Source organism: Symphalangus syndactylus, chromosome 12 (assembly GCF_028878055.3).
Source record: "Symphalangus syndactylus isolate Jambi chromosome 12, NHGRI_mSymSyn1-v2.1_pri, whole genome shotgun sequence".
Classification (NCBI taxonomy): domain Eukaryota; kingdom Metazoa; phylum Chordata; class Mammalia; order Primates; family Hylobatidae; genus Symphalangus; species Symphalangus syndactylus.
Window position 1 is genome coordinate 67,302,874 of NC_072441.2, and position 20,406 is coordinate 67,323,279.

General features: G+C 40.7%; 1 protein-coding gene across 7 annotated transcripts in view; it reads right to left on the reverse strand.

The window, feature by feature from the left end:
* Positions 1–18,682, reverse strand: part of DENND2C (DENN domain containing 2C) — an 86,484-nt gene extending 67,802 nt beyond the window's left edge. Inside the window, exon 1 of one of the 7 annotated variants that reach the window (XM_063625818.1) lies at positions 18,599–18,682. The gene's annotated coding sequence lies outside the window, so the exon portion shown is untranslated. Of the gene's footprint in view, positions 1–3,166; positions 3,236–18,341; positions 18,463–18,598 lie in introns of those variants that run through there. The other 6 variants (XM_063625823.1, XM_063625817.1, XM_063625824.1 and 3 more) reach the window with 6 other exon arrangements.
* Between the last annotated feature and the right edge of the window lie 1,724 nt (positions 18,683–20,406).

Sequence of the window (20,406 nt, forward strand, 5' to 3'; positions counted from 1 at the left end):
AGGCCAGGAGTTCGAGACCAGCCTGGCCAACATGCTGAAACCCCATCTCCACTAAAAATACAAACATTAGCGGGGCATGGTGGCATGTGCCTATAATCCCAGCTACTTGGGAGGCTGAGGCAGGAGAATGACTTGAAGTCAGGAGGCGGAGCTTGCAGAGCTGAGATCACTGCACTCTAGCCTGGGTGACAGAGTGAGATTTTGACTCAAAAAAAAAAAAAGAAAAGTTATTACCAACTCTTTCTGAACAATTTGGCCCTAATTAGGCAAAGCAGAGTAAGTAAGGCAGGCACACTTGCCTCATGCTAAGGAGCAAGGTAAGGAGAGCATCTGTGTAGGAGGGCTGCCTACTATGGAAGTATCAGGACCTAAACAAGGTAAGGAGTGCAGTGCCACAGAGGGGTAGCCCAGCATGGGATGTTAGAGCTTCAGCAGAATGAGGAGGGTATCCAGGCTGATAGATGGCCTGGTGTGGGGTTGTCAGAGTCAGGGCAAGGTGAGGAAAGCATCCTAGGAGGGAGCCAACTGGACAGAGTATTGGCAAGTGGACCTTGGGCTTGATTCCAGCTCCTTGGCTGGGTGCCTGTGTGTAATGCACAAACTACCCAATCAAACACAGCACCCTGACTGAATGCTATGCAACTATTAAAAAGGATGAGGTAGAGATCTGTATGCAGATATGCAAAGATGTCCAAAATAAAAGTGCGGCAAAAGCAAGTGGAAAAACAATTTTCAATACACTTTTTAAAAAGGATATACATATATCTATACACCTGCTATACATGTATCTATATACAAGCCCTCCCCTCACACATGCACTGCAATAATGTGAATTTGAATGTTACACAATTGACTCTTATTCTCTGTCCAGACCCCTTTTCTCAAATGGGAGGTAGGCAGTCTATAGTTCTCTTCCTCAAATTGTAGGAGGCAGGTAGTTAGGAAGCAATCATTTTCTGACCATTTGAACTTTTTCAATTCAGTATAGTAATCCCTTGGTATGTGTAGGGATTGGTTCCAGGACCTCCCTCGGATACCAAAACCCATAAAGGCTGAAGTCTCTTATATAAAATGGTGTCGAATTTGCATCATAAAATCTACTTACAACTTATAGCCTTCCATTTACTTTTTTTTTTTTTAAAGAGGCAGAGTCTCCTCATTGCCCAACCTGAAGTGTAGTGGCTATTCACAGACACAATCATGGTGCACTACAGCCTTGAACTCCTGGGCTCAAGTAATTGTCCCACCTCAGCCTCCCAAGTAGCTGGGACTACAGGTCCCATACCTGGCTCTATCTCCCATATGCTTTAAATAATCTCGAGATTACTTATAATACCTAATGCAACGTAAATGCTATGTAAATTACTATTATACTGTGTTGCTTAGGGAACAGTGACAAGCAAAAAAAAGTCCATACGTGTTCAGTACAGATGCAACCATCCAATTTTTTCTGAATCTTTTCGATCCATGATTGGTTGTATCCACAGGTGCAAAATCCATGGATACAGAAAGCTGACTGTATATGATCAGTTGTACCAATAAAATTTTTTTAACTTCACATTGGTACTTTTTTTTTTTTTTATTTCAGGCAGGGTCTCACTTTGTCGACCAGGCTGGGGTGCAGTGGTGCAATCTTGGCTCACTGCAGCCTCCGCCTCCTGGGTTCAAGCGATTCTCTTGCCTCGGCCACCCGTGTTACTGGGATTACAGGTGTGCACCACCACACGCGGCTAATTTTGGTATTTTTTTAGTAGAGATCGGATTTCATCATGTTACCCAGGCTGGTCTTGAACTCCTGAACTCAAGTGATCTGCCTGCCTCAGCCTCCCAAAGTGCTGGGATTACAGGTGTGAGCCACTGCACCCAGCCTCCCATCAGTACTTTTTATACTATTAATATTAAACCATATTTTAAAAATGTTGTTTTTTCATTATCCTTATAACAAGACTCAAGATTTTTATAAGATTGAATTTTTTGGTCACCACTTATTAAATTATGGTGGCTATGGAAGAAATTGTCAACAATGGTACCAGTGAGAGAACTTGGGGTAGGGAAACAAGTTATTTACTTTTTATTTTATAACTTTTTATAATGATTAAACGTTTTGTGTTTTTTGTTGTTTTTAAATGTTAAAATAGGATCTGAATGGTGGAATAATGGACCTTTTAAGTGGTATTTGTTGTATTTTTCTATATTAAGTAAAACCCTAATAAATTTTTTTTAAAATGAACACATATGATGATGCAGAGATATCACTTCCAATAATTTATCCTAATCAATTAAGTAGACAAATTCACAAAGATACATGTACAAGAGGAGATTTAGAATATTATAAAATTGAGAATAAATTTCCAGTAGGTGATGATTAAATGTACCATGGTAAATCCATACTCTGAAATATGATGAAGTTATAACATGCTCAAGATCTATTAAGTAAAAGAATGTTATAAAAGGTTGTGTAATATAAATTAACTTTAATGTGTATGAATAAATAGAATTTATAGTTAATATGGATATGCACCAAAAAGCTAACAATGATTATCTCTGGGTGATATAACTATGGTTGAATTTTCTTTTGGTTTATCTGTATTTTCTAATTATAAAAAATAAACAGGCCAGACATGGTGGCTCACGCCTATAATCCCAGCACTTTGGGAGGCTGAGGTGGGTGGATCACGAGGTCAGGAGATCAAGACCATCTTGGCTAACATGGTGAAACCCTGTCTCTACTACAAATACAAATAATTAGCCAGGCATGGTGGTGGGCACCTGTAGTCCCAGCTACTCAGGAGGCTGAGGCAGGGGAGTGGCATGAACCCAGGAGGCGGAGCTTGTGGTGAGCCAAGATCACGCCACTGCACTCCAGCCTGGGCGACAGCCTGGGAGACAGCCGTCTCAAAAAAATAAATAAATAAAAATCAGCATAAATCACTTTTATAGCATTTGTTTCAAAAGGAGATAACCTACTTTTTAAAGATTCATCAAATACTTATTGAACACCCACTTCATACAGAGTATTGTGAGAATTAAAACAGCAAGAACAGTGATTGCACTTTATTAAATATTTTGTTAAATACTATGTGCCAATCACTTCAATCACATTATCACAATTAATTTTCATAGCACCTCTTTGGGGTACTATATAAGATTAAGTTTTGGTACATACAACTGGAACTGGAAATAGCAAGTGGTTTAAGCAATACCGATGTTTGTTTCTCTGCCACCTAAAAAAAAAAAAAAAGACAAAGTAGGCAGTCTAAGATATCATCAGGTCCCCAGGTGCCTATATTTCTGCTATGCCACCCTCAACACATGGATTCTGTCTTCAAGATCACTTCACAGTTCACACACGGAGCTCCAGCTATTACATCCACATTCCAGGAAGCAAAAAGGAAAAAAGCTCTATTTAAGCAGCCTTCCTGGAAGTCCCATATAACACTTTTGCTATGGCTTATTGACCAGGACTTAGTCACATGTACAAACTGCAAGCCAGGCTGGGAAATATAATCATTAATCATTTTATCCTGCAATGTGCCTCAGGTAAACTACTGAGTTCTATTACTTAGAAGAATGGATATTAGATTAGGCAAAAAATCTCTGCCACAAGCAGGTATTATCCTCATTCGCACACAGAAAACAGAGGTACAGAATCAAATGGTTAAATGGCAGAGCATAATTTGAAAGCTGTCTATATACCATTCACTACACATTCTGTGTCCCATTAGAAAATTATATGCATGAAAATAAAATATAAGCACACTCACAGGACATTTATATATGATTAAAGGCAGTTTATTACTAAATAAGATTATTGATAGATGAGAAGTCATCTACAAAATGAACAAAACTAAGAGGGCATTCCTGGCAAATGGAACATCAGCAACAAATTATTTATGAAGCACTTATGATGCACCAAGGGTTTTTGAAAACCTATAAAAAAATATTTTTTGTTGTTTGAGATGGAGTCTCGCTCTGTTGCCCAGGCTGGAGTGCAGTGGCATGATCTCGGCTCACTGCAACTTCCATCTCTCGGGTTCAAGTGATTCTTCTGCCTCAGCCTCCCGAGTAGCCGGGATTACAGGCGCCCACCACCACGCCCGGCTAATCTTTGTATTTTCAGGAGAGACGGGGATTCACCATGTTGGCTAGGCTGGTCTTGAACTCCTAACCTCAGGTGATCCACCCACCTTGGCCTCCCAAAGTGCTGGGATTATAGGCATGAGCCACTGCGCCCAGCCTAAAGCCTGTAAATGTTTTAAAATGTAACATACATAAAGCATATAAAGTCCACTACATATAAAAGCTCAAAGAACTTTTATATATATACGTATAAATACATATATAAAAATATGTATGTCATTCATGCTGTTGTATATAGCAGTCGGTTTTTCTTCGTTTCTGTAAAGTATTTCATTTAATGGTAATGCCAATATTTATTTATCCATTCTCCTGTTGATTGATATGTGGACTGTTTCCAGGTTTTGGTTATTACGAAGAAAGCTGTTCTAAACAAATTTTTTATTTTTTTTTCGGAGATGGGGTCTTGCTCTGCCATCCAGGCTGGAGTGCAATGGTACAATCATGGCTCACTGCCAACTCAACCACCTGGGCTTAAAGTGATCCTCCTACCTCAGCTTCCCAAGTATCTGGGACCACAGGCATGTGCCACCATGCCTGGCTAATTGTTTAAAAACTTTTTTTGTAGAAATGGGGTCTTACTATGTTGTCCAAGCTGGTCTTAAACTCCTGGCCTCAAGAAATCCTCCTGCTTCAGGCTCCCAAAGTGCTGGGATTATGGAAGTGAGCCACTGTGTTCAGCCTGTTATAAACATTCTTTTTCTTTTTCTTTTTTTTTTTTTTTTTTTTTGAGACAGAGTTTTGCTTAGTTGCCAAGCTGGAGTGCAGTGGTGTGATCTCGGCTCACTGCAACCTCTGCCTCCCGGGATCAAGCGATTCTCCTGCCTCAGCCGTTCAAGTAGCTGGGACTACAGGCACGCACCACCACGCCCAGCTCATTTTTTTGTATTTTTAGTAGAGACAGAGTTTCACCATGTTGGCCAGGATGGTCTCGATCTCCTGACCTTGTGATCTGCCCGCCTCAGCCTCCCAAAGTGCTGGGATTACAGGCATGAGTCGCCACACCCGGCCTAAACATTCTTATATGTATCTTTGATAGACACAATCACACTTCTTTTGGGTATTATCTAGGAGCAGAATTGCTGGATTATAGAATAGGCATATGTTTTGGGGTTTTTTGATTTTTGTCTTTGAGATGTAGTCTCACTCTATTGCCCAGGCTGGAGTGCAGTGGTACAATCTTGGCTCACTGCAACCTCCACCTCCTGGGTTCAAGCAATTCTCCTGCCTCAGCCTCCTGAGTAGCTGGGACTACAGGTGCATGCCACCACACCTGGCTAACTTGTATTTTAGTAGAGATGGGGTTTCCCCATGTTGGCCAGGCTGGTCTCGAGCTCCTGACCTCAGGTGATCGGCCCACCTCGGCCTCCCAAAGTGCTGGGATTACAGGCCTGAGCCACCGCACATGGCCAAGTAGGCATATGTTTAACTTAAGTGGACACTGCCAGAGTTTTCCAAAGAGGCTGTACTAATTTACACTCTCACCAGCAATATATGAGGTTGCAGTCACTCCTCAGTCATACTGGAATTGTTAGTCTTTTTAATTTTAGCCATTCTGGTATGTAGTAGCATCTCACTGTGGTTTCCACGCAACTTTTCAAACTCATTTGTTTCTTTTGTTTGTTTGTTTCTTATCATACCATATTTATTTTTACTTTATTACTATATCATCATATTTTATTTTTTAAGATTATTTTTATACATCATCATGTTCTGTTGGAATTGAGCTTTATAAACTCTAAAACATTGGTAATCAAGCATAAGTCAGTTCTCAGACATTTTAAGTAAGTCCTCACGTATCACAGATGGCAGTTTAAGTCATGAAAGTAGACAAAAGATGGTAGAAGTACTATCAATGTGTGGAATCATGGAAGCCAAAGGAAGAGACTCTATCAAGAAGGAAAGAGTGGTCAACAATGACAGGTACATTGTCAAAAGGTCCAGTAAGATAAAAACTGGAGTGTCTGTTGGTCATTAGGACTTGGACAAGAGCAGGTTCAGTGGCATGGAGGCTGAAGGAAAATAAGTGAATTGAGAATTGGATGAGAAAAAAGAATGCAAATATCAACTGTAGACCATCCATTCAAGGAGTTTATCCAATAGGCAAGTAGACAATAGAGTGGAGCTGGACAGGAACGTGAAGTCCAGGAAATCTTTCTAAACTTGTTTCTTACACAAGTTTAATCTTGTTTAAACACCAGTGGGAAGGAGTCGCTAAAGAGGAGGGAAGAAAAGAAACAAGGGTATAAAGCAAAGACCTCAAGAAGGAGAGAGAGCATGGGCCTCCAATAGGACCTGGAAAGATTATCAGCATCTGCCAGGAAGAGGGACAGGTCTTCCACTGGAACAGAAGGTAAATGATAAAAGAAAGATAAGAGTGCAGGTAAATTTCCAGGTTTAGGGGCTATACACTGATGAACTTTCCATCTGATGGCTTCTATTTTCTATTTTAACAGCCACGGTTATCTGCTGAGAGTAAAGTGAGAGACAGAAAAGCCAAAGGTTTAAGGAGAAGGAAGAAGGTTTAAAATAGGAAGTGTGGGGGGAAAAGGTGCAAGAATACACAGGTTCCCTAAGCAGAGAGTTTTCAGAGTTATGAAAAAAACCTTTGAGAACATTCATCATGATTAGGGACCATAGATAAGAAGAAAAGAGAGCATCAGATAAAGAGTGGGAGAAAGGCTGGTGAGAGGTAACAAAACCAGGATAATATCATAAGAGGAAAAAGTTCTAAAAAGAAAAGAAAGATGCAAACCAGTGTCATACAAGTAAGGAGAATAAAAACTGAGAAAGGATCCTTGCATTTGGTAAGAGGGCATTAAATAAATGGTTTCTAAAGAATGGTGAAGGCAGGTAACAGCAAAAATTGAAAAGAAAATTAGAGAGGAAATGGACAAAGTATGAACACAACATTTATTTGAAACTCAGTAAGAGGGATAATAAAAACAAAAAGAAGATGCAACTTCAAATGAAACATTTTAAAGTTGGGGAAAATCGATATTTTTTAAAACTGCAGCAAAAAATAATGAAAGATATAATAAATACATGGAAGAGGGAGGAGAAAGTCTGATGGAAGAAAGGTGCTACGGCTCCCAAGAGAGTCAGAAGAATGGCAGTACTACTTTGCAACAGTTCTTTAGTCTTAATACAAAATGATAACTTAGGCAGAGGAGGATTGCTTGAGCCCAGAAGTTCAAGACCAGCCTGAGCAACATAGTGAGACCCTGTCTCTATTTTTAAAATTTTTAAAATGATGATAAGCAATGTCACTTAATCATTCTTCAAACTAAAAGAAGAACTAAGCTGCAAGAATTTATTCTCTTTTTGGAGTGCACATTAAACGCAATTATTGATGTGATGCATTGCTTGTCAGTCTTTTGGCTAAGATCAAGTGTATTGATGTGATGGGGAACAAATGAATCTCTTGGCTAAATATTTTCCTTTAATGTTTCAGGTTTCTCTTCAGGAAAATAACAACTAAAAGTCTGCTAATAGTAATAAGAGCTAACAATATCTCTACATTTTATTTTGTTCAAACTTTCTTCACTGATAATGCCGTGTTCAAGATGCAGTAGTGGCCAGGCACGGTGACTCACGCCTATAACCCCAGCACTTTGGGAGGTAGAGGCGGGTGGATTACCTGCGGTCAAGAGTTCCAGACCAGCCTGGTCAACACGGTGAAACCCTGTCTCTACTAAAAATACAAAAAATTAGCCAGGCATGGTGGCCGGCGCCTGTAATCCCAGCTACTTTGTAAGCTGAGGCAGGAGAATCACTTGAATCCAGGAGGCAGAGGTTGCAGTGAGCAGAGATCCCACCACTGCACTCCAGCCTGAGCTACAGTTAGACTCTGTCTCAAAAAAAAAAAGTGCAGTAGTGATGCTTGAAAGATACAGTAGCCAGATATAGACAATAGTACCAAGTGTCATTTGCCATAACAATGTCTTTTGGAACCCTTCAGCATATAGCTTCAAAGGTAGTTCACTAGACCGCCAAAAGCAGCAAATTTGCAAATTTTGTTATTCTAAAATATTGAAAAATATCTGCCCAATGAGATAGATTCCTTCCTTCCTTCCTTCCTTGCTTCCCTCCCTCCTTTTCTTCCTTCTTTCCTTCCTTTCTTCCCTTCCTCCCTCCTTCCTCCTTCCTTCCTTTCCTTTCTTTCTCTTTCTTTCTTTTCCTTCTTTCTTTCCTTTCTTTCTCTTTCTTTCCTTCTTTCTTTCTTTCTTTCTTTCTTTCTTTCTTTCTTTCTTTTTCTCTTTCTTTCTTCTTTCCTTCTTTCTCTCTCTCTCTCTCTTTTTTTCTTTCTTTCTTTTTTTCTCAAGGTCTTATCCTGTTGCCCAGGATGCAGTGCAGTGGCATAAATGCAGCCCACTGCAGCCTCACTCTTTGGGCTTACGTGATCCTTCTACCTCAGTCTCCCAGGTAGCTAGGACCACAGGCACACATCACCATGCCTGGCTAATTTTTTGTATTTTTAGTAAAGACTGGGTTTCGCCATGTTGCCTAGGCTGGTCTCAAACTCATGGGCTCAAGTGATACTCCTGCCTCGGCCTTCCAAGTGCTGGGATTAAAGGCATGAGCCACCATGCCTGACCGAGATTGCCTCTCAACTAGAAAAAATCTGGATTCATAAAATCTGCTTAGCTCCTTATCTCAACTATCAAACTCCAATATGATATAGTAAATAGCTACAGTTAACTCTGAATAAAATATTTTAAAATGTTGGTTACTCAGCAAGCTTCCTTTAATATAATTAACAACTTTCAATATATTCATGAGATTCAGAACGTTTTCTGTGCATACCAAAGCTTTGCAATATATAAAACAGCAGTTTCAAACAGCATTCTTAGATCTTAGAACAAACAGGACAGAAACGGAGCCCAGCAGTGACTTGCTGGACAGTATGTTCACCCACACCCAGACTATTGTTTTTGCTGGAGGGAAAGCTCCAAGTTTTCCTGCTGCCCTGGACATTCAGAAGAAAGCAGGATGTCTATCCTTTCAGCTGTATTGTTTTGACTACTGGCTGTAAGTTTGTCTGTCTCTAATTCCCTCCCTCCCCTTGAGTGTTGGAAGGTGCTTTGAGGAGATACTCATTAAAACACAGTGTGAGACTTGCATGGGAGGCTGGACAGGGGGAGGGAACACTGTTAGTAGCAGCTTCAAACAATGCTTAAAATAACTGCTTTATATTTTCTAATCACATTTGCTATTCAATTCCTCATAATTATTTAATAGTTTTCTTCCCAGTTTAATTTCTGAGGATCAACAATTTATTTTTTAAAATTCTGTAAATATACCCATACAGCTGTGGTTAAATTTAAACAACACAAGAAAATCCTGCTGGGTGCGGTGGCTCACGCCTGTAATCCCTGCACTTTGGGAGGCTGAAGCAGGCAGATCACAAGGTCAGGAGTTCGAGACCAGCCTGACCAACATGGTGAAACTGCATCTCTACTAAAAATACAAAAATCAGCCGGGCATGGTGGTTCGCACCTGTAATCCCAGTTACTCAGGAGGCTGAGGCAGGAGAATCGCTTGAACCTGGGAGGCAGAGGTTGCAGTGAGCCGGTATCGTGCCACTGTGCGCCTGGGCTACAGAGCGAGACTCTGTCTCAAAAAAAAAAAAAAAAAAGAAAATCCTCCTTATTATCTTCGCTACCTAAAAGCACAGTACAACTTACAATATCAGCGACCCCATCGATTTGGATTGCAAAATCTGCACCAGACTCTAACCATCTTACAAGTACTGCTGAAATGTCCCATAATGGTAAAGAATAGAGCTATGTCATCACTAGGAAGTATAATTTTTAATTTCCAGCTGATTTAGCATCAAAATCATGGCAACAACATCCATGAATTCTAGATGAATACTTTTTTCAAGAGATATGTAGACATTTTTCCCTTATGCCACTGATATACAACTGAGACAATAATCTTTCTCAGGAATGATTATTGAATAAATAGGAAACTGAAATAACTTTTCTCTCTTTTTCTTTCTTTCAAAATATTTGAAAGGGCTTATTTAAAAGTCCAGTATGCTATGTTTCCAAGAATCTTTTTAACTTTAAAGATTTTTAATTTTCATTTGCAACATTATATGAAGACATGGGTCTGTCATTTTACTCAGATTTTGCCCATTTGATAAAGCCATATTTTAAATAATCTTCATTGAAAGTCTTATACTTTTTCCCTCAACATTTTTGTTCTTCCAGATCCAGTTATTGCACATATCTCTGTATTTTTTACTTCGTTTTTTTCTTCTAATAATGAAAGAACAAATTTGAAAGGCAAATTGATCCAGTTTGATTTAAAAATACAATTATCACTAGACTCTTGAAAATATCACACTTGACGAATGCAAAGTTCAAAAATAAAATTTGGTTCAACGACTCACCATTTTTAACAACAGCAGACAAAATTCTCCCACTCTTTGCTCAACACTGATTTATGTCAATATAACTATACAATGATAGCTATCACATTACACTCATGATTAAACTGATCATCACTCTAATTCACATAATTTTCCCCTTTTGTTCCAAGTTACCCCTTATAGTTTAAATAGGGCCCAGGGAAAAGGAAATTTTCAGTAAATACTGTTGTGGAGCAGGCTATGTCATTTCCTCACAGAAGGCTCTATTATTACAGCCTTAATAGACCCTTATTTAATCAGAATATCAAAGAGTACAGATAAATATTTAAATACAAAATTATGCTTTACATTGCTAAGTAACCAATTCAAACACATCCCACACAGCTGGGAGATTTTGTTTTTTACTCCAACAGAAAAAAAGACAGAGAAAAATGCAAATCCCTTTTAAGTAGCAGCAAAAATAACTCTCTCTCTCTCCCCCACCAATCTGTCCTGAATTTTAACAAACAAACAAAAAATCCGCAAACATGTCATTTCTATGAATTCAAACTTGAAGGAAAAAAATAATTTCTCTCCATATCCTTTGTTGTAAATATTTATCACTGCTATGAAAACTACGAAAGTTAGACATTTAACTTTAAAAAGTAGAGCATAACCTTTAAATAATATAAATGGATTAATATTGCCTGAACTAAGTGCTAAAAACTCTGTTTTCATGCCACTAACCAGAAGTCTAAGATTCATAAGAAAAAAAAATCTTGAATTTATTCCTCAAAAACAGGGGCCAGGCATAATGACTTCATACCTGTAATCCCAGCACTTTGGGAGGCTGAGATGGGAGGATCCCGAGGTCGGGAGTTCAAGCCCAACCTAGACAACGTATCGAGACCCCATCTCTACAAAAAGTTTTTTTAAAAATTAGCCAGTCTTGGTGGCGTGCACCTGTAGTGCTAGCTAACTGGCAGGCTGAGGTGGAGGGATCGCGTGAGCCCAGGGTTGGAGGCGCTGCAGTGAACTATGATTGTGCCACTGCATTCCAGCCTGGGTGACAGAGAAAGACCAAGAAAAGAAAAGGAAAGGGAAGAGGGAAAAGGGAAAAGGAGGAAGGAAAAAAATGGGTAAACACCTGGAATAGATAGATGTGAAGAAGTCAGTCCTTTAAATTTTCTTCTCTTACCATCATTTACTTAATCCTTCAGTCTTATAATTTGCTATACTGCTTACCAAGTGAAGACATTGTCATGTTTTCTTTTCTTTAGGATAAAACTTATTCATTCAGGGCAGAAGAAAAAGAGAAAAAAATTCCATCCTGTCCAACCCTCTGGGAACCAGTGCAGAATACCCCTTCAAGTTTATCTTTTATTTCACCCAGGTTTCAATGTCCCCACTTTCACTGAAGCGAAAAGATCAATGTTTTATTGATTCAGTAAAGAACACCGAATATCAAAAAATATTTTTCAAACATACTTTTTTATTCTGACTCTGTACAAGTTAATCTATTTCTCTGTATCTAAGGGAGTACTTTCCATTTGAATGAGAAATGGGGGATGAATGAAAATGTTTTAATTATTTTAAGAAATGTACTAGAATTTAAAAACAGGAGGTTAAAAACATGATTATGAAGAATCACGATTTTTTTTTCTAAACCAAGCTTACGAATTCAAGTATTTCGAAGATTCCTTAGGGTTGACAGACTATGGCCTATCTGTGGGCCAAATTTGGCCCACCGCCTTTTTTTGCAAGGCCTCTGAGTTAAGAGTGGTTTTTACATTTTTTAATGGTTGAAGAGAAAAATCAAATAAGTACAACATTTTGTGATGTGAAAATTATATGAAATTCAAATTTCAGTGTCCATAAATAAAGTTTTATTGGAACACAGTCCACGTTTACTCATTTAAGTGTTGTCTATGGCTGCTTTTTGGCAGAATTGGGTAGTTGTGACAGAGACTGTATGGCACACAAAGTACAAAATATTAATATTTTCTATCTAGCCCTTTACAGAATATTTGCTAACCCCTGCCTTAGAAGACCATATTGTTATTTTTTTTTTTTTTTGTCTTGTCACCCAAGCTGGAAAGCAATGGGACGATCTCGGCTAACTGCAACCTCTGCCTCCCGGGTTCTGGCAGTTCTCCCACCTCAGCCTCCCAAGTAGCTGGGACCACAGGCATGTGCCACCATGCCGGCTAACTTTTTAAAATTTTTTGTAGAGACGAGGTCTCCTTATATTGCTCAGGCTGGTCTAAAACTCCTGGGCTCAAGTGATCTTCCTATCTTGGCCTCCCAACGTGCTGATTATAGGCATGGGGACAGTCTTTTGTTGTTTTTTAAGCTTTGTCTATGACTTCTAAGAACTAAAGATCCAGTGTTGGGATAGGAATATGCTTTCGAAGCTTTGATTGACAGTAAACGGAAGCTGGGCACAGTGGCTCATGCCTGTAATCCTAACACTTGGATAGGCTGAGGCAGAAGGAGTGCTTAGGCCCAGAAGTTTAAGATCAGCCTGGGCAACACAGTGAAACCCCATCTCTACACAAGAAAAAAATTTATTTATTTATTTAAATTTTTTTTGAGACGGAGTTTCACTCTTGTCTCTCAGGCTGGAGTGCAATGGCACAATCTCAGCTCACTGCAACCTCCACCTCCTGGGTTCAGGTGATTCTCTTGCCTCAGCCTCCCAAGTAGCTGGGATTACAGACACACGCCACCACATCCAGCTAATTTTTGTATTTTTAGTAGAGATGGGGTTTCACCATGCTGGCCAGGTGGGTCTCAAACTCCTGACTCAAGTGACCCACCGCCTCGGCCCCCCAAAGTGCTAGGATTACAGGTGTGAGCCACTGTGCCTGGGCAAAAAAATTGTTTTTTAATTAGCAGGGGGTCAGGCCGGGTGCAGTGGCTCACGCCTGTAATCCCAGCACTTTGGGAGGCCAAGGCGGGTGGATCACCTGAGGTCAGGAGTTCGAGACCAGCCTCATCAATATGGTGAATCCCCATCTCTACTAAAAATACAAAAATTACCCAGGCGTAGTGGTGTGCGCCTGTAGTCTCAGCTACTTGGGAGGCTGAGACAGGAAAATCACTTGGACCTGGGAGGCAGAGGTTGCAGTGAGCTGAGATCACACCACTGCACTCCAGCCTGGGCAACAGAGCAAGACTCTGTTTCAAGAAAAATAAAATAAAAAACAAAAATTAGCAGGGGGTGGTGGTGCATGCCTGTAGTCCTAGCTTCTCAGGAGACTGAAGCAGGAGGATCCCTTGAGCCCAAGAGGTCCAGGCTGCAGTGAGCTATGATTGCATCACTGTATTCCAGCCAGGGTAGCAGAGCAAGACCCTGTCTCTTGAACAAAAAAAAAGTAAATAAGTTATATGTGCCATGCAAATAGACAGAAAAATAATTCCATAATAAAGCCAGAAGATCAACGTTCTTGTGTAGCTGTGAATTTGCTATAAAGCTTTTTACAAAGAGAAGCTCCAATAATACGTTGGGCGATACAGAGAGTCCCTGACTTAATGATGGTTTAAATTAACGATTTTTCAACTTTATGACGGTGCCAAAGCAGTATGTGCTCAGTACCCTCCTTAACTTTTGATGGGGTTACGTTCGGATAAACCCTTCGTAAGTTTATCATATGTTGACTAACAATATTTTCAACTTATGACGGGTTTATTCAGACATAACCCTATCGAAAATTGAGGAGCATCTGTACTTCTGGAATAAATGAGTGACTGCATTTCTCTTCTAATTCTATATGCTCCCTTGAGCAATTTCATCTGCTCTTACGGCTTCAATTAACACTTACCGGCTACCTCTGAAATCTGAATCACCAATTTTAGCCTGGCCTCTGGACTCTAGATCCTCTCTTGACATCTCCACTTAAATGCTCCAAAGACAATTCAAACTCAACATGTTCAAAATAGAAACAACTATCTTCCTCCAATATTAAAAAATAAAACAAGACCCTTCATCCAAACAGTTTTCCAAGTTAAAAAACTAAGTCATTTACTTTTCTGTTCCTCTTCTGAGCCAACTGATTTTAAAGCCCTGTCAAATTGTACATCTTCACCATCTATCCTCTCCTCTCCATCCCTATTACTATTTTCCTACTCCAGGCCCCTATCCTCTCTTATCTGGACTATTTCAATAGCAATAGCCTCCTAACTTATCTCCCTACCGTTTGTCTCTCTTCATTCAATTCAGCCTCCAAACCATCTTCAGCTTATCTTTCCTAAATACCTATATCTAAAATCCTTCACTGGGTCTCCATTGTCTTTAGAATCAGGTCCAAAGTCCTTAGCACAATACTCTGGCTCTTCACGACCTAGCACCAGAAGACTTTTTTCTCTCTTTTTCTGAATCATAACTTTTTTTTTTTTTTTTTTTTAAAGACAGAGTCTCACTCTGCTGCCAGGCTGGAGTGCAGGTGCACGATCTCAGCTCACTGCAACCTCTGACTCCCTGGTTCAAATGATTCTCCTGCCTCAGCCTCCCAAGTAGCTGGGATTACAGGCACATGCCACCACACCCAGATAATTTTTGTATTTTAGTAGACACGGGGTTTCACCATGTTGACCAGGATGGTCCTGATCTCCTGACCTCTTGATCCACCCGCCTTGGTCTCCCAGAGTGCTGGGATTACAGGCATGAGCCACCACGCCTGACCCTAAATCTTAACTTTTTACTTACCTAAGTCTGTAATGTTGTTTTATATCTTGTACTTCAAACTTTAACACCATATTTTTTAGTGAAACATTCTGCCAAACTGAACTAATTACTCACTCATTGTTCCAAATGAAGGGAAGTGAAATACCACATTACCTAGCAATTTTAGTGATCCTAATGCAATCAGCAAGGAAGCTTTGCAATTTTATTTTTTCATCTTATTTCCAGGCACCATCTCCTTTAGCCCAACCACCCATTTTTATACACCTTGGCCTTCAGTGATAATGGACTACAACACATTCCTCAAACATACCATATACTTGCACACTTATCCCTGGTTTTCGTTCATATCTCCTGTTTCCTGACCCAATTTCAGCAAACTCCTATTCATCCTTCAAAGCCAAATTTAATATCTTCTCTCTAATCGTCCTCCCTACCACATGCAGAATGATTTTTCCTTATTAGTGGTTAAATTCTATCTATACTTCTTTCTTTTTCTTGCATCTCTTCAAACTTACCTAAATCTATACTTCTTTACAACTCTTATCACGCTGAAATTGTAGGGACTTATTTACATGTTGGGTTATAAGCTTCTTGAAGATAGGGAAGCATTTTCTCTTCTTGAATCTAACACTTAATTTACGGTCTGAGAACAGATATTTTTAACTTCTTAATGAAAGAAGTTATGATGTGCTTTTTAATGAAAAATAAGTACCTCATATTGTTAATTGTTGTTACTGAGGGACTGAGAGCTTAGAATCAACCCCATGTCATTCACTGGCAACAACAACAAAAAAAAGGGTTCCTACATACAAACTATAATTAAATCGTATCTTGGACATGCCTTCACCTATATATTGCAATAACAGTTTGTTTTTTTCTCTTTCTTTTTGAAATAGTTTTTTTATAGACCTCTTTTTAAAATACCTATTAGATGTCATTTGTATCTCACTCACAGAATTTGAAACTCAGTATAGTGCAAAGGTTACAATCAGGTCCTTGGAGTATGACTGATTTGAATCCTGCTTTTGCTATCTAGGTTGTCTAATCATGGGCAAGTTACTCAACCTCTCTATGCCTCTTAATGAGATGATCATAATAACATCCCTCACAGTGCTGTTGTGAGGCTTAAGTAAGCTAATACATGTAAAGAATTTAGAATACTGCCTGGCACAGAATAGGAACCAATGAATGATAGTTGATGATGTTATTGTTACCATCCGCTTTAAAAACAGTTTTTGTTTTTTCGGTACTTATTTTAGCCCACTTGGGAGAATGGAATCTCCTAGATGAAAGGAATTACATACTGCTTCTTACATAAATATAATCTTGTGCCTACTGTATAGTAGGCCCTCAAAAAACAATATGAATGTAAGCTTTCAGACCTCCAAGATCAACAAATTGTAAATCACAGAAAATTTTATACATGGAGTACATGTTTAAAACTCATGTTTTAAAGTAGCTTCACAAGACCCATCCTCCACTGAATTGCTGAAACATGTTTAAGTAAAACTTCTAAAGCAACACACACAAAAATTACATTCACTAGTAACTTTCCCTCTACCACTTCATTTAATTTGATCATGGTACCCAGTGGTCTAAAATTCTTGCCTATAACTTAAGACTCACTACAGATCATTTAAAAGTAATATAATTTCCAGCTTTAGAAAACTCCTTATTGTCATTAAGAAAAATGAATATTCTTCCTTTATTGCTGCATTTAAAAAACGTACTGCCACACTAAACACACACACGCACACACACACACCCCAACTAATGAAAGACCAAGACACATAATTACTACATTTCCTGGTTTCTGCCTGGCAAACTCAGAACAGGCCTACAAGTATCCCCAGCAAAAGTCTACGGGTTATAAAACTGCCATTTTCTTTTTTATTTCCCATCTCCAGGCTAAAATCCCTCGCACACATATCCATAGTAAAGAACAAAAACGTCTATAATAAAGGCTGTATGAAAAAATATGGCTATATATTAACAATATTTTGGAAGATTTAAATCTTCCTATAAGCAGCCCGTCAATTCACAAAAACAAATGAAAGTCTTGATTTGGCGCAATATTCCCAGCTTACTTTAGCAGGTATCTTAAACTACAACTATTTAGCTAAGACAAAGAAGTAGATTTGATTGCTGCAGACTTCGTGGTAAATGATTCAGCAACCGTGTATAGATAACACCACTGTGCTATTCTAGAAAATTTCATCAATCATTTAAAAATAGAACACACTCAAACAATGGGGGTGACTTTGTGGGAAAAGTTTAAACAACTTATTTACACAGTAAGCAAGGATCTATCACTTTATCTAAAACACTGCAGAAGAATCACTAGCTTTAGGGTAAACGTTTGTAAAGTGCCTACTATGTACCAGGCACGCAGTAGTTGCTTCACAGAATATACACGCTCCACACTCACGTTCAAATATCTGACATTTGTAGAATACTGTCACTCATCTCATTTGACCCTGAGAATACCCATGGGCATGAACTTGCCAGTTTCACAGTTACGGAAAGAGAGGCCCAGGAAGTTAACTTGGCCGAGGTATCACTTCTGGTTCCGTGGGTTCTAGCCCTAGACTTGAGCCTTTTGACTCATAATCTAATCATCAGCTGCTATACAGCTCTGTTTACTCAAATCCTCTTAAGGTGTTCCACTGTCAGATTTTTAAATTAAAATTCTACTTGACAACTTTCGGTATTGTGCGTATTAGATGCTGTTAAGAATCAAAACACCAAAAAAAGCAAAAAATTGTTTGGAAGTGCATCGTCCCAGCATGTCGAAGTTCAAGCTTACTGGCTAATTTTGGAGAAAGCCCGCGCTTCCCCGGGCTGCGGGGCGCTCCCTCCCTCTTCCCCAGCAGAGAGCGGCGCCCAGCCTAGGGGTCCCCAAGCCCCTGAGGTGAGCGAAGAGGTCCTCAGCCAGGCTCCGCCACAACCCGTGCGGCCACGAGAGGACGTCCCAAAGCTGGGCCCAACAACCGGTTGCTCCTCCGGACGGAGGAGGCGCCCAGACAGCGGGGCGCGCAGACACCACCTCCGCCGGCGCCACAGCCCCGCACCCGACGCCCAGAAGGGTGATGCCAACAGCCCCGAGAGTCCGAAGCCCCTGCGGCTTGAAACCCCGCTCCGAATCACCCCGACTTCTACCTGTCTGGACCTCAACGTTGTCTCTGTGGCCAGGCTAGTCTCCCGGGTCTCACTCGGGTCCGCTCCGTCCCGCCCCCGCAGGCCCTGCCAAAGGCTCCGTCCCGGCTGCAGCCCCACCCCCTAGCCACGCCCTCCCTGGCAAGGCTCAGTTCTTATTGGCTCCTATTCCCACCCCTCACGCTACGCCCGCCCCCGACACCGCCCCGGCCGGCGGTGAGGGGAACCACCACGCCTCAAGTCCGCTGAATGGCCAGAACGTTGCCGGGACCTCGGTCACTGCAGCTCCAGCAGGCGGGCGACCAGTGTCACTGTCGTCCGGCCGAGCCCTCGAGCCAGAGTTCCATCGCCTTCGCCTGCCGTCGCATCGGCTCCACGGCGACGGCCCTTCACAACTACTCAACAAGATAAAACCTTGCTTAATCAGGGAATCCAAGCGCTGTTTCCTAGGCTGACCTCAATGAGCAAACAATTGCACTACGATGCCAACTTGAAACGTCAAGAGAAGCAGGTAACTCTCGCGGCACCTCAGGCTTGGAATCTCAGAACAGGGGTGCCTTGATACTCCCAGTGCGTGAGGTCAGCCCCCACGCCCTGTTGAGACACACATGCCTAAGCGCTCCGCCTGCAACACGCTCTTGCTTAGGTATGTGCACGGTGTTGTGCCTACTGCAAGCTGTAACCCAGTTTCACCGAGGCTGCGGGACAAGGATCAGTTAAGCCTGTTTCCCAGGCACTTGTTAACCACCCCACTCCGCCTCGCCCCGCCCCGCCCCACCCCGCCCCACCCCACCCAGCCAGAGCCTCTTGGGTCTGGTGACCAAACTCTTCCTACATTTATTCACACAGAGGTACCAAAATAGAAGACTACCAGAAAGAGAGGTGTTTAGTTACATATCACGGATGACTGTCACAAGCAAACTTAACCCAAACAATAAAGGCAGCATATCCCAAACCGTTGTGAAACTATGACCTGTAGACAGTAAAACAGAAATTACATTCTATGATGGGGGAAAAAAAAGTAATGACATACTTTAAAAAAATCATGTCCCAATGAGGAAATAAATGTGGATATTGTTTGTAGTAAATTTTGCACACTGATCATTATGCGCTTCCCCCACCAAAAAAAAAAAATTCGTATATAATGTATCTATCTATTTATTTATTGAGACAGGGTCTCTTTGTGTCACTCACACTGGAGTGCAGTGGCCCAATCACAGCTCGCTTGAAGCCTTAACTTCCTAGGCTCAAAGAATCCTCCCACCTCGGCCTCCCAAGTAGCTAGTACTATAAGCATGCACCACCACCTCGGCTAATATTTTTATTTTTATTTTTTTGTAGAGACAGGGTCTTGCTCTGTTGCCCAGGCTTGTCTCCAACTCCCGAGCTCAAGCAGTCCTCCTGCCAGCCTCCCAAAGTGCTGGGATTACAGACATGAGCCACTGCACCCAGCCCAGAAATGCACTTTTTGACCCCTGCATTCAGGAAGATTATTTGGCAAAATAAGGCAGGTTGAATTCCAAGTATCACGTATGAAACCAAATTTATAGATTAATAAATGAATTCACATGTATGTATTCTACTGCCCTCTCATGGGTAAGATGGAGATATACATAATGGTAGTTAATGCCCTTTGAAGTCTGAGAATACAGTGTTTAATGTAGCAATTTGTACTATTTAGATGATGAAGAGGCCAAGGTAAAATAAAATCTGGTTCTTTAAAGGGTTCACAAATACTCAACAAACAAAACTTCAACTTCAGAAATCAGGACGAGATTCTTACACCAGAACTAGTACAAACATGCCATCAGGGTTACACCTATGCTTATGGCTGCCTGTGTAGAATATAGAAACATGCAGAAATTTGCTTTCAATTTTTTTTTCCATTTGAAAGTTCAGGCTGGGCACAGTGGCTCACGCCTATAATCCCAGTACTTTGGGAGGCCAAGGCACATGGATCGCTTGAGCACAGGAGTTTGAGACCAGCTGGGGCGACATGGTGAAACCACATCTCTACAAAAGATTCAAAAAAGTAGCTGGGTGTGGTGGCATGTGCCTGTAGTCCTGG